The following is a 14,629-nucleotide window of genomic DNA, read 5'->3' as shown; positions in this document are numbered from 1 at the left end:
GACCCGCTCTCAGTTCTGCAGCCCTCCGCTCCTCTAGCCCGAGCCACCTCACACAACCATCACTGTGCCTGAAACACAAATCATGGAATAACAGAGCCAAAAAGTTGAACTCACAATGCAGCAAAAAGAGAGAAAAGCATTTCGTGTGAGAGAGGCCAAGCCAACTCCAGTGTCATCTCCGATCATACCCAGCCAGCCTCTATCTCTTTTTGCTTCATTTCTCATTGTCACTCTTGGCAAAAAAAAATCTGTCTTGTAACAAGCTGACCTTTCAGCTGAACTTCTCAGCCACTCCTCACCTTTTGAATCATATGTAAATAATTATACTAATACTGAACATTTACCTGTTCTGAACACAGTGCCTTCCAGCCACAAAGCACCTTGCAAAGTTTAAAAGCTTGGCCACAAATCCCCAGGGAGGCAGCTTTCTATCCCTGACCTCAATGTGCAACAGGAGGAACTATAGTACAGGGGAAAGAGGCAACTTGCTCAAGGCCACACAGCAAGCCTGCAGCCGAGCCAAGAGTAAAAGGCAGCTCCGCTCACTCCCCGCTCTGAGCCTGAACCAGCCAGTGCTTTTTCATCCACACCGACAAGACAGATACTCCAGTGATTTCAGTGAACAAAGAGGGCCCTCTCTGAGCTGCCGTATGCTGCCATGTGTTTCCCCACTGTCAATGATTATCCATGGGATTCCCAACAAGGACCCACAGTCACTGGCAACATCTGCTGCAGGGTTTCTCAAGGGGCTGAGCACGGGCTGTTTTTAGCCTTTTGTTTATTTGGACAAGTTCGTTGCTTGCCAGAAGTGTTCCCCCCACTGCACACACATACACACCCCCGCATGCTCTTTGGAGCCAGAGAGCAGGGGACCTTCCATCCCACACAGGCTGCTTTGTAAGGCCCAGCTCTGCAGGAGGCCGTTCCTCCCTTCTCCCTGGAGCCAGCTGCTAAAAGCAATGCTGAGATCAGACAAAAGATTTCACCCATCAGTCAGGCTGGGGAACACAGGGGTTGCTGTCCCGAGTCAGTCCGTTGGGCTGATAAACCCAGCATCCTGCTTCTGGCAGTAACCACCCGTCCTCAATATGTTAGAGGAATGCAATTTCCCCTTCCACAGATGCATGGAGCCAGCCATGCAAGGCTTGCTGTAGTGCACAGATAAAGGTTTCTTCTCCATACAGCCAGCAAAACAGGAAAGACTGAGCTCCTGCTGTTCAGTTGTGTCCCAAAAGTCCCAAAGACTGGTTTCAAATAGAGCCAAGGTGATGCGCTCAGAGTTGAATGAGCTCTTGAGCTTTCACATGGACCAAAGAGGGCAAAGACCCAAATTCAAAGACATTGCAGGATGTTGGAAAAGGCACAGATCTAGGATCTGCTCAAGAGCTGGATGTTCAATACATGCATCGCACAGAATCTGTTCTGTACTGAGTGATGTGGACGCTAATATCACTTAAAGGCACTTATAGGCAAGATGCTTCTAAGTGTGCTTGGACTGCCAGCCCTGTATATCAGTCCATTATGGGATCCAGTTCTCCTTTCACTTAGTGTGGGACAAGCTCAGACAGAAATCAATGAGAGCACATAAGACTGGCTAAAGGAGATGATGCATATAGGAGAAGTGACCATCGCCCTGTCTGTCTTCCTCCTGTGTGTTTTTACTCTGTTCCAAAGCTCTCTCTAGTGCACTTAGCTCTTCATTTCACTGCTACAGTAATCAGCAAAGAAATGAGTTAAATGGCAAAGGAGAAAACATAGCTCTGTGAGATTTTGTTTCCTCTGGCAAATAAAGAAGACTCAAAGGGTTCATGGGTCTTCAGGGAACTCAAGAGGCCTGTTTCCCTCTCATCTGTTTGCCAATTTAAAGTGGATCCGTTCACATTCACAACTAAACCCTTCTAATTCAGAGCTTTAGTTCATTTGCTCCTAGAACAGCTTATTTGGGAGATCTGGGGATGTCCTGAGGTGCTGAAGATGAATTCCAAACATCTCCAACTCATTGAATAAACATGTGTAGTATTTATGCAGTAATGCATAACTAGGGAGCAAGGCTTTGTCCAGCCCTCAATATGAGAAGGCTGGCTGCATTTAGATATATTCCAGGAGTATTTTGTAGCTCTAAGCCTTATCACATTGGGTTGGACCTTAGCTGATATCAACTGGGGCTAAGCAACCAACAGATGGATACAAAATCTGACCTGTAAGGAACACACACATGCTGCAGGCTTTGGTGCTGCCAGTTCATTACCAGCAGGCTTCCCACTCGCTCTTAGCGACTTCTGCAGTGATGCTGCAAGGTCAGGGCGCGCTCCAGGGTTGTCAAGTTGACACATCAAGTTAAGAGTGAAACGAAGGTCAGCAGAGACGTCAGGAGAAAGGAAGCCTTGTTATGGGTTGAGTTTGGTCCCAGGAGGGAGCCGCAGTTGCTCTCCCAGGCATTATGAAATCAACAAAAAGAGAGATTCAGCCTGATCATACGAAAAGAATGCCTCTGATCTCCCCCTCCTCGGCAGCGATACACCACCCCACACAACAGAGAGGAAGGAGCAATAAAGCAAGCTGACAGCCCAGGCACCCAAAAAAGGGAATTGGTGGGTCCAGACCGAGAGAGCAACCCCAGGTTTGTTCACATTGTGCAGGGTTATGGGTTCTCGCTCTGACTCTGCCCTGGTAACGACGCTAGCTTGTATTCAGGGTGGCCGTTCAGAGCTTGTGTTCTGCTGCGGCTATTGTTCTGCGTGACAAACACAAAGCCCACGGTAAGTGAAATTACATGTTGGGCTTATTTTTAAAAGCATTAACATTTAGGGAAAACTAGGAACTTGCACCATTTTGGGCTAAATCTGAACAACATAGAAAATAAATCAGAACAGGCTTCATGCACATACTTTTCTATGAAGAAAGTTGTTTACAATGCATATTACACTCCAGAAGAAATTTGGGATAAACAAAGTTGAACTCTTACTCTTCTCTGTCCTTCTTCCTGTGAAAAAGTCTTTCAGGAGAGAACCAGCCCACAATCTGCTCACCCCATAAGCCCTGTTTAACTCCTTCTACCAGTGCAGATGTTGTAGAGGACAGCCTTCTCCTCACCCTGTGCACTACCCAGCTGTGCTAGTGTTTCCAAACACTCCTTCCCTTGCTTCGCTAGACAAAATACACCTTTCTCCAAAGACAGCAGAACAGCTCACCTAGATGCCAGCTACAGATCTCTTCTGGCAGGCGCCAAGCACCAGCAACTCCAGCAGAGAGCAGGAGAAGATGAAATTGTTAGTTTGCAGGACGTACTTAGCACACTTAAAAACTAGGACTTCTCTTCCCTGTATTTGAATGCTTGTACCCCAGAGATTTTATAAGAACACCTTTATGAGTTCCCCAGTAACCACCAAAATGTTGCCACCTGTCGGACCATTAGTCAGATACCAACTCTGGCTAGGGTGACAACCAATTACTTGCCTACATGAGCACACCTTGTCGTGTTACACAGAGAGGTGCACTTTAAAGAATGAAAAGTAACGCACTAATTATTGAACATGCAGGACTGACTTTAAAAAGTCACACTCCTTCTGAAATGTAGTGAACCTAGCACTTCCCAGTCTCCAAATAACCTTTTCTTTTTTTTTCCTGCAAGCCTAGAGCCAGTCTGTGAGCGTTGACCATGGCAGAGCTTTTATGCCCAAAGATGAGCAGAGCTTTCTACCCAGTGACCAAACACTGGAGACACAAACTGTCTCCTTGGACACAAACACCCAACCACACGCATACGTCTTGCTCACTGCTGCAGCCAAGACTCACTTTGAGGTCCTCATGACTCAAGGCAGGGCAAAAGAGAACTTCTCTTGGTCCGGGCTTAGCCTCTCGTTGCACAAGCATTCATTTCAGCAGAAGCACTGGCTTAAGCAGCTCCCATATTTCTGCCCCTTGTCACCCTCTCACTGTCTCTACAACTTGTTTCTGCAGCTGAAATATGGATTAGGGAACTGACCTGAAATAAAAATAACCTAATGGGAAGGAAAACAAAAAAAGGGGGATTTCATTCTTTTTTCTTTTTAAATTGAGATAATTGCCTAGCTAGGCCATCACACAGCCACACAAAAGGTACAACAGGATGAGAGGGGAACAGTGCAGGCTCAGGAATGATCAGCCATAACAAGGGGAAAGTGACTGCATTCTGGAAGCACGCTGCTGCTGAAAAGAAATACTTGTGAAAGAAAATCCTTCACTGTGCTAAGCCTGCCCCAGTTTGGAGCTATTTGTTTTGCACTGGAGACTCGAGAGCCTGTCCACTTCTGACTGAGAGCCTTCCATAAAGCGAAACCCCCCCTTGGCTGCCCGTTAGCTCGAACAGATCATTGTACTGCAACACCACCACATTCTTGCGTCTGTCTCCGGCTACTTTGAATAAAAACAACCAGAAAGCCTCACATGAAGAAATAACTTCGTTGACAGAAGAAGAACATAAACCTGTTAATGTAACTATTGCTATTAATAATCTTTAAACACCCAGGCTGAAACTTGGGTAAGGCCCACAGGAAGGCGAGAGGCAAGCTCCAGGTCCTTGCGGTGCACGAGAATTTCCTGTCTTGTCAGCGTGCGTTTCCTCTGCTTCGGGGAGGGATGGCGTCCAAGGCAAATGGCATTCCTTTTACTCATGGACCACGGCATCGTCCGAAGGAAGGGGTGGCCGAGTAGCTCTAATGCTGACAGACGGTGATTTAGAAATTGAACTGCTGGGAGATCCAAGCCAAATCAGATACGGGGCCTCAGGGATACTGGTGGTAACCCCAGTAAGGATGTGCAGCTATTACTCAAATTAATTCTGACTGCTGCTTTCCTAAGGAAGCTGCATCCATCAGGGCAAGGAGCATTTCTGCACCCTCCAGAGACCGCCAGTCGCACGTACTAAGCTGACCGTTTCCCACCTGCCTCTTTGCAGCTGCCTCTGGGAGGGCTGCAATGGAGCCGCAGCATTCGGAGCACGAGAGCCTGCAGGGATTACATGTTACTGCTGGGGAACGGGGGGAGCGGGTGAAATTGGCCAAGCTAAATGGCAGGATTCCAGCAGGAGGGAGTCCTGTCATCCCCCCGTTTTCATAGTCCAGCGAGAAAACACTCCCCATCATGCTCTTCTTCATCAGCAGACAAACTTCTGGAAATCAGGCCCTTTTCAATTAGATGCCCACAGGTGGATTTCGGAATCTGGGCAATCAGGTTTGTAAATGTTTAGGGCAGGATTTTTCAAAAGGGTTTGAAGCACATGCTTGTGAAAATCCATCCTCTAGCAGTAAAGACCTCAAGGTGCTGTGGAAATGTTCTTTAATTAGTGCATGCAATTTGTGAGGTTGAATTATTTCCTTAGCCCCATTTTATAGATGGGAAAGCCAAGGTACAAATGAGGCAGCATGTTTCCCAAGGCTACATAGCGTGCTAGTGCCCGAGCCAGAAACAGACCCTACTGCTTCTGACTCCCAGTTTCTTGCTCTAATTACCAGAAAATTCCTCTCCTCTATGGCACAGCTAACTGGTTCCAATAATAAATCCAAGCTGTTGCAAAGATCAAGTCCATTTTTTCACTGCTTAACCCAAAAAAAATTTAATTTTCAAAACACAGGTTTGGCTTTTCACCAGAGAAAGGATTTGTTTTTCATTATTCATCTGCTTTTTGTTTTTTTCTCTCTCTTTTTAAAAGCCAAACATTCAATCACTCTGTTCAATACAGACTTCCGAGGCTAGGAGCACTGCAACTATCATTACCCTATAAATCTTCATTATTCTTACTATAAATACACTTCTGTATTTTTCATTTTGTTATTTTTATGACTAAATATGGCACCTTTAGCAAACCTCAAAATGCTTTCCAAAATTAAGAACTTTGAATCAAATCCTGTAGTCCTTATTTCTCAGAAGCAATGCTTTTTAAAAAAAATGTAACATTAGTTGGTATATGTCCAAAGGAATAACCTTAACCTATGGCTTTTCAACACAACTTTAATTATGCCAGTCTACGGCGGTAGAGGTAATGCTGCCTTACTTAGACAGAGTCAGATTGTTATAATGGCACCTTTTATTACCTATTTCTGTATGGAAATAAGCCAAATCAGCACAATTTTATTTTTTTTTAAGCTGTGCCCACTCTAGGTATGTCAGAACAAAAGATTTATGAAGCTTTAATGTTAACAGGTACTTCCCCTGGCATGGACAGTAACCACTGCTGGGCTAAAAAGAAGATACATTTTGAAAAGAATGACATTTGTCCTTTTTTAAAAGTAGCAGGATATTATTTCTAACCTTGCTTTTTTGTTAATTTGTTTTCCTAAGCCGGAAATTCAGATTCTGCGGAGGCTGGAGGATTCTCAGATGACTAGAAAGTAAGTGAAAAGAGTTTTATCCCAGAGTTTTGAGTGTAAAGACTGATCTGTTGAAAGGAGAAGCAAATGTTAATTAGATCCTTAAACTCTGTTTCTCATTCCCCATTTGGCACAAATGAGTAATTAAGATTGTGGAGAAAGGATGCTTTTGTTAAAGAACTAAATCCCACAGACTCTTCCCACCTTGTCCAAGAACCAGTAACTCACTACACATAGGAGAACAATAGGGTGGTTAAAAGGACGGAACCCATCTGCCTTTCATCTCTGCTCCCCCTCTGGAACTGTACCTGCTGACAAATCAAAAATAACTCACTGGTCCAACTTCTCAGATGCATCTTTCAATGAATACCTGTGATCCTCAAAGTGGTGGAAACGATCAACCAAGATTTGCAGTTCCCTGTAGAGTAACATGACCCACATACTCTCCTTCACCCCGTAAGATGGAGTTGTCCACAGTTGAATTTCCAGTCTAACAGCAGGAGACAAGAGGGCTTTCACCATGGGTAGTGGTAACTTTAAAACCAGACACCTTTATGGGCCTTTTGGTTGTATTTCCTTAGGTCTTGTCCTGAGCTAACAGGCGTAAGTTCCAAAAGCAATACTGCTCAATGGAGAACCAAAGAGCTCCAGGGCTTGCAAGTGGTTCAAAGGCAAGCAAGGAAATCAAAGTTGTTCGCCGTGGGCCAGCTGCAGCAGTGGTGGCAGGGTTAGCCCCTCTGCCACACAAAAGAAGGAAATTAATCATTTTTTCCTGGATGCTTTTTATATGGACACTAGGTCTCTTTCATCAAAGCCAAAGAATACCTGGAAAACCACTTCAGAGGATTTGAAATTATCTCAATTTATCTTCAATACCAAGAACACTAAAATAGGAGAAACTGGCTGGGTTGAAATTTAAAAATTAAAAAAAAAACACAAACAAAACCTTTGCTGCAAAACTCAAGCCTATGAAAACCCTCACCTATTGAGCTTTGGGGCTGAAAAAGAGGGAACATCTATGGACCATTAAGTTTGTCGGCATTCACTAAAACAAGAGCAAGCTCAAGAAAAGTCTTCTCATTGCATTTCTGCCCCAGTACCAAGACCTGCTGAAAACCTTATGAACAGAAATAAGTAAACTACAGTTTACTTCTGGAACCCCAAGCCAAAGAGTTCCGATAGCAAGGTTTTATCCTCTTTACACTTAGGAGAAAACTCTTCAAGATTCACAGCCTAATTCCCCAGTCCGTGGGTTTTGGAATCAGAGAAGCAATCTAAATGTTTGACGGATTTCTCTGAAATGTTCAGCAATCAACCACCTCTCAGAAAGAAGCTCTTGGTGAACAGTACTGTTGGCAACCAAGAAAAGACATGAGAGGCTACAGGCTCTCTGCTCACTGAAATAATCAGTTCAGTTGGCCTCTTTGGAGCAGAATGTTCCCTTCCTGCCCCCCAAAATGGGTACTGCTCCATCAAATGCAGGGAATTTCAGGCATTTAGAGCGTTTACTAGACCCAGATACCCTCAGGTCAGCCTTACAGATTTCATATACCCTGCAGTACACAAAACCACAGGTATCCCACCCTGGAAGAGGTGTGAATAGCCTCTCCTTTTCCTCATTCATTAGGACCGGTTTGTTTTTTTTAAATATAAGGTTCAGATCCTTAGAGAATTCCCCTGAGACCATTCACCTCGTGATTGTAACTGTGATAGTCTCATTCACAGAAACGGTCAGGTTTTGGTTTATTCTGTTTTAGTCTGCATACTCTGTTCCAGTGCTACATTGTAAACCTGAAAAATTACTGGAGTCAATGGGAGATTTGCACATGGCATCAACATTTCTGCAAGCCAGCTCCCTGTATGCAAATATACCTCTCCCACCCATTCAAATTTGCTGCTCCTTGATGTCACTGAATCGTGTTCCAAGCAAAGAGCGATCTTTCCCCACGCCCAGCGAAATGATCCAATCCCCCCCACATGCATTATCAAGCATATGTATACCATATTTAGGGAGTTCTCTGACGTACTTATAAAAAACACACAAAGAGTCCCATATGAAGCCTACTGCCTAATAAGAAGGAACCTTCTGCAAAAACCCCATTGAAATGTGTTTTGCTGGTAGTTTAGCAGCCTTCCTATCCTGCCTGGAGCAAAGATAGAGGAGAACCGAGTCAGCCCTCTTACCTTTCACTCATTGGAAGACTGTCCTTAGCAAACCCTATGCTTCATCTTTGACATCTGGATTAAATAAACCCAGTTCCTTCAGCTTCCTCCCTAGGTCCAGAGTTTTAGACCTCTGGTTGTTCTTCTTGCTCTCCTTTGGTCTCCAGTGTGTTCTTCTCTTCCTTAGTGCTCAAAGCTGGGAGCACCAATGCCTACCAGAGTGGCATGATTAATTACCCTGTGTCTCACGTGACTTTCCTGCTAATACATGCCAGAATAAAATTAGTCTTTTTTTACAAAGCACCAACTGTTGAATCATATTCAGCTTGTGGTCCACTAAAACCTCCGCTTCCTTCTCTGCTATGCCACTACTGAGCCATTTCCCACCCTTCATTTATAAACCCACTCTGGTTTTCCTTGCTGTCAGAACAGTTGTCTAGGAGAACCTGACACACCTTTTCTGTACTTGTAGGAAGGAATGTACCAACGGTAAATGCTAATTCAACTGCACAAGCTCCTGGAGAGACAGAAAAGACAAATGAGCCCTGATGGTTCCCCAAGAAGCCTCCTTGCTGGTTCTCCAGCAGCATCTGAGCAAGGGTACGATTTGTAACTGCTCCAGAAACAAACTCACAAGTCCCTCACGTTACAGCTACACACATGTTATTTTTCTGATCAATGACCATTTGTGGGGCTGCGCAAAAGACATTTCCAGCAATCTCCAATTGCTGCGATGTTTTCAGTTTAGTTTTCAGGCTGCAGGTAGCAGACAGCACCAAGTAGAGCCAGATGTCACATAACTGGGACCAAATCACCACATGCTTCTGCTCTTTCACCCAATGCCCAGCTTCACCGTTGCTTCATGATGTGGGTGTCATGCTCCCCCTGATTCCAGGTTTTAACTCACAGCAACAGAGTGCAAAAGACACATGCTCAATGAAGATTAAACTGAATACTTCGTATGCTGCTTGGAGCTTGGGAAGAGTGAAGCCCACAGAAAGTGCTGTTATCTGCATTTTACAGGAGGGATAAAGAGAAACAAACCCTGATTTAGCCCCTTAGCTCCAGGCACCTGCTTGAAGTGCTTCAGTTAGAAGCCTAAAGTGAAGAGTGGATCTTCTCCCACGCATGCTGCACTGCTCCACATATACACAGATGCGTGCTGTGGAGTGCAAGCTGCTGCAGTGACGACTGGTCAGCTGGCACTGTCACCTTCCAGCCATGCTGTATCCCAGATGGACATCTTGGTGAGTCCATTGCCTCTCCCCATTAGTGCAGGATGCCCATGCTACACAGCCTCCACTTCTCCTGCGCTGGCTCCATTTAAACAACACATTTGCAAGACCTGCTGGGTTTTCTGTTGCCTTGAAATGGGACAGTAGCAATTTAAACAGACTAGGGCTTCTGTTTTCAGCAACATCAGAAGTGTTTGTATTGAGTCATTAGCTGAACCACTTTTGGAGTTACACGGCATGCTCACTGATGGGGTGAAAAAGCCTATTTATTTATTTTACCTTAAAACTTCATTGGCATAAGATCCCACAACTGACTGCATATGGACTACAAACATCCTGGCAGATACCCCAAGAGCTCCACTCAATCAAATATCCAAACCCAGGATTAAGTCTGTCTCATGGGATCCTTATGGAGGATGTAAACAAATGAGCCCTGCCAGCTAGTAAATTATTACTGTGAACATCCGGAACACTCTTATTTGACCTACTGACATTTTCATAAATTCCCTGAGGGTGAATTCCCTGTAGTAGCAAGGAATAAAATAAGAAACGACGACTTCTTTTTTGACCCCACTCCTGGCAAATGACATCCACAATCCAAGATGGCCCTTGCTGAATCCTGGTGCGGTGAGACACAGCAGTCTATTATTTGACCCCTGTGGGGATAGATGAGGCCTCCAAAGAAATTCCCTCAGAGGAGTGAGTAAGGACATCCCTCAGTGAAGATATGAAGTGGATAAAAACTACAGAGGAACAGGGATCGACTGATGGTGTGGGAATAGGAATGCAAAACCAGCAAGGGAAGCATGTATTCTCATAGAGAGGAAAACTGACAGACCTGGGAATAAGCCCCTCTAGCCCTGCTTGATGTGTGTAGGTATTCTCCATGCTGAACTCTTTATATTGTTGCTCACAGCCATACAGCTCAGAAGCCAGTCAAGCTTGAAAGATTTTCCTTTTAAAGGAACAGGTATGGATTCTCCTTGTCCTATTCAATCTTGGCGTTGTTGGGGAATCTTACAAAACCCACAGTACCAGAGAAATATGAACACGGGACTATCACATAAGTGTCTTCACTTTTTCTTAAATACAAGGCAAGAGAGAACATCAGGTGTCTTCCACTGTGCTGTGATGATATACAACAAACGGGGTCTGGAAAAGGAAACTAGCAGGCACAGAAGTATCAATAATAAGCTTTTACTACCACTTCCTTCAAAAATACCACTGGTAGCTAGATCTCGGTCAGAAATTATTTTTACTTGCTGTGAGATCAAGATAGGAACAGCAAGTCTTATCAATAAATAAATAAAAATGTCAAGTCTACAATAAATTGTAAACATTACATTAAAAAAAAAAGATCCCAGATCTCTATATCACTTCAAACTGCGTTATCTTCATCATAGAAAAAAATGGTTTTGATCACATTTTAAGACATACCATCTCATGCAATAATGGAAAACAGATTTCATTGCGTATTTTCTCCTGGATTACTTAAATTACTTTCAGAATCTCAGAAGCCATTCCAAGCTCAAAGTTTTGCTTTATTTATCTTTATTTCTTTAATTTTATTTATTATTTCAATTATCCCTGGGCAAATTCATCCCTGATCTCAGGCCATTGGCTACAATTGTCCAAGAGGGAGGATGGACTTGGCGCCTGCGAGACTGGCAACGGGGAAGGCTCTAACACAGTAATATACAGTACTAAGAGCAGAAAAAGTATTTGAGTCAGTTTCAAGCTCAAGCTAAAAATAGAAAATTAAAATTAAAATCTCCCAGGCCAGATTCTCATGCTCAGACCCATTAATTTTAAAAGCTGAGACCACTCAGGGCCTTCTCCCGGGAGGTACTGAGTGACCCTTAACTCCAATGAAAGTTACTGAGAGTGAAAAGAGCTCTGATGCTCACAGGATTGGGCCCTTCAACAGGCTAAGCTCCTTGTGACCAGCTAAGAAACAGCCCCCCAGCATTACCCAGTCCTGCGGGGGGCTCCAGGATCACCCCTCCAGTGGATTCCATTAAATGCCAATTGGAATTTACTCAGCAGTTTTCAGGACCAAGTTCCTAGGCCAAGAAATCACTACTGTCCCAGCAGGGGTGACAAGATATACAGAAAGTTTCAGCTCTCACTACTGACATCCACACACAGGAGAGAGGAATCCCCATGGCTTCCTATTATGAGCTGCTGCCTCTTTGCCAGTTCACAAATTTTTAAGGGGAAATAAACAGTTTTTCAGGTAATAATATTCTTCTGGCAGTGTTTTTGCTGTGTCACAAGGTTAGGTGCATAAACAGCAGTCACTTCAGATATAACACTGAATATAAAATTCTTACTTTCTCTTGGTCCAACACAATCACATGATCCTGGCTTCCTTTTGCATTTTCATTGCCCGACATCCATCTCTATGGATTATCCCAGGAAAAGCAAGTTCCATATTACTCAGCTGGAAGGAAAAATGGAAAGGAGTTATTAAAGATACTGGACTCACTTCATCAAATGACAGAGAACAAACTTGTATAGTTGTAAGGTAATAACAGAGAATGAGCGACAGCTTTGTAGGCTCCGCAAAGCAGAGCTCAGTGCTAACCAGTGGATGAATTGCCATGTTGCAAAAAAAAAAAAATCCCGAAAGCTGACACCTGAAAGGCAGGCTCAGCAGGGACTCCAAAGAAGGTGAATTTGCAAGAGACCAGGTTGCCAGTGACACCAAGGCACAAAAAGTGCTACTTGACAACTTGAAGGTCTTTATTCAACAGAGTTATCAGCTGTGGGTCCTGCTAGCTGTCTCAATTTTATGCCAGATTTTGCAATGTTGTAGGGAAGAGCTTGGAAAAATGACCTGAAGGTGCCCTAGGGACTCAAAAATCAGAAAACAAATAAATCAAACTGTAAATATGTTTTTAATCTTACGATTCTTGGACACCCATGATTGCTGAAGAGTTGATATTCTAGGGCAATCAGTACTGGCCATGCTGCAGAATGATGACAGAGATACAGATCCTGCCCAGTATGAAGAGGAAGGATTTTCACAGTGTCCTGCAGAAAGGTAGTAAGGGTCGACGTTCATTCCACTTTTCATCCACAGGGAAAAGCAGAGTGAATAACTTTTCGTTCTACTCCTGGTTGGTTGCACACATTAAGCACTGGAATGAGGATGGTCTGGGGTGAGACTGAAGCAAACATTCACACGTTGCTTCAGAAGGAGTTTCAGAGGCTTGGCTCCATTGCCCGGTGCTGCTCCCATCGCACTACAAGGATGCCCAATTTCACCATCTGAAAACCCCCAATCAACAACCGGCGGCCTTGTGCTGCCCTCTCACGGGCTACAAACAGCAGAGCAACACCTCTGCTCGCCGAGACCCGGCAGCCAGAGGCAATAAATAGTACGGAAGGTTTGGAGTGTCCCTGTCATCATCAGCTGTATTTATGGCATGCTGCAGTGACTGCACAACCACAGCCAGAGCTTTAGCAGCTCTGCTCCATGCCTGGCTTTCCATAAGAGGGTACAGGTCTCACAAAGCAAAGCTCCCGTGACCACAGCTGCAGTGTTGGGTGATGACAAAATACCAACCAGCTTACAAGCACGCAGCACTCAGTGCTCAGGTCCACTCATCTCTGCTCCGTCATAACTAGTGGTCTCATTTGCTCATGGAATTGCCACCCTCGCTGTCAAAGACCTGGGGAAGTAAACAGGAGAAGAGGGAGGATTGCACCATATCCAGTCCAACCCCATGTGCTGGGCTGACGATCCCAAAGACTGAATCTCCTGCCTGCCAAGTGAAGAGGCAGTGGTCTGACCTCAGAGGCTGGGCAGCCCTGGTTTGGCTGGGATCCAGAGCACAGCTTCTGCCCTGTTGGGTGGAGGGGAGCAGGGATTACAGCCTCTCACAAACCTCCTCACCCCAGTAAACCACACTGAGCCTTCTGCTGACATCGCCGACAAGTGTCCGACTTTTAAACCACGTGCCAGCACCAACAGCAATGGTGTGAGTCGCACATTCGCAACAGAGAGCTGAAAAACTTTCATGCAGCTTATTTCAGCACCTCCGGCTCTTGTGAGAAAACCTTGCAGAGGTGACCAAAGTGCTTTTAAAACACCACAGTGGTAGGAATGCTATCCCTTTGCTACACCAAATTATTTGGGATACACAATGAGTTTCCACGATACTTATGCAGAGCACAGCACAGGCCTGTGTACTACTACATGAAGTAATTAATTCTTTTCTTCATTTAAAAGCCTCATGATTTTTTTAAGGCAATCCCATGATGCGTGGGGGCCCGGGTTGTCAGCTTGGAGTGCTAAAATGAATTCAACCCCCGTCTCAGACTTAGAAAACACAAGGATCTTTCAGTTAGGGAATTTGGGGTTTGTTGTATTTGCCTTCTCACACGTGAAACTTGGGGAGTATGCAATAGGCCTCATTTTCTTGCCCCACTAAAGGGGCTGGAAACTCACTATCCCTTTTCGGAAAGAGCTGAGATCCTCGGGCATGAAGTGACTCCAGGAACAGCGGCGTGAATGGAGACCCAGCGCTGGCCCCCATGCCCCCCTCCAGCCCAGGTGGGCAGCCTGCCCGGCTGTTTTTCCATCCACTTTAAGGGACAGACCTTTCCCTGGGGCCGACATCTGCTCCCTGCCCTGGCTCCCTGCCTCACCACCCCCTTCCCTGGTGCTCCTGTCCCTCATCCCAGCCCCACCATGGCTTCACCCAGGCTTGACCTCCCTTCCTGGCCCGGATTGCCTCATCCATCCATCCCACACCCCTCCCCATCGCCCTTCAGCCCCTTCCTCCTCCTCCTCCTCCCATCTCCAGCTCTGGACCCTCATCCCCCCTCCACCCTGGCTTACCCCTCACCTCAAGCCTCCTCACGGCCCCACCAGGC

Source organism: Egretta garzetta, unplaced genomic scaffold (assembly GCF_000687185.1).
Source record: "Egretta garzetta isolate BGI_Z169 unplaced genomic scaffold, ASM68718v1 scaffold368, whole genome shotgun sequence".
Lineage (NCBI taxonomy): Eukaryota > Metazoa > Chordata > Aves > Pelecaniformes > Ardeidae > Egretta > Egretta garzetta.
This window is presented reverse-complemented; position numbering follows the sequence as displayed.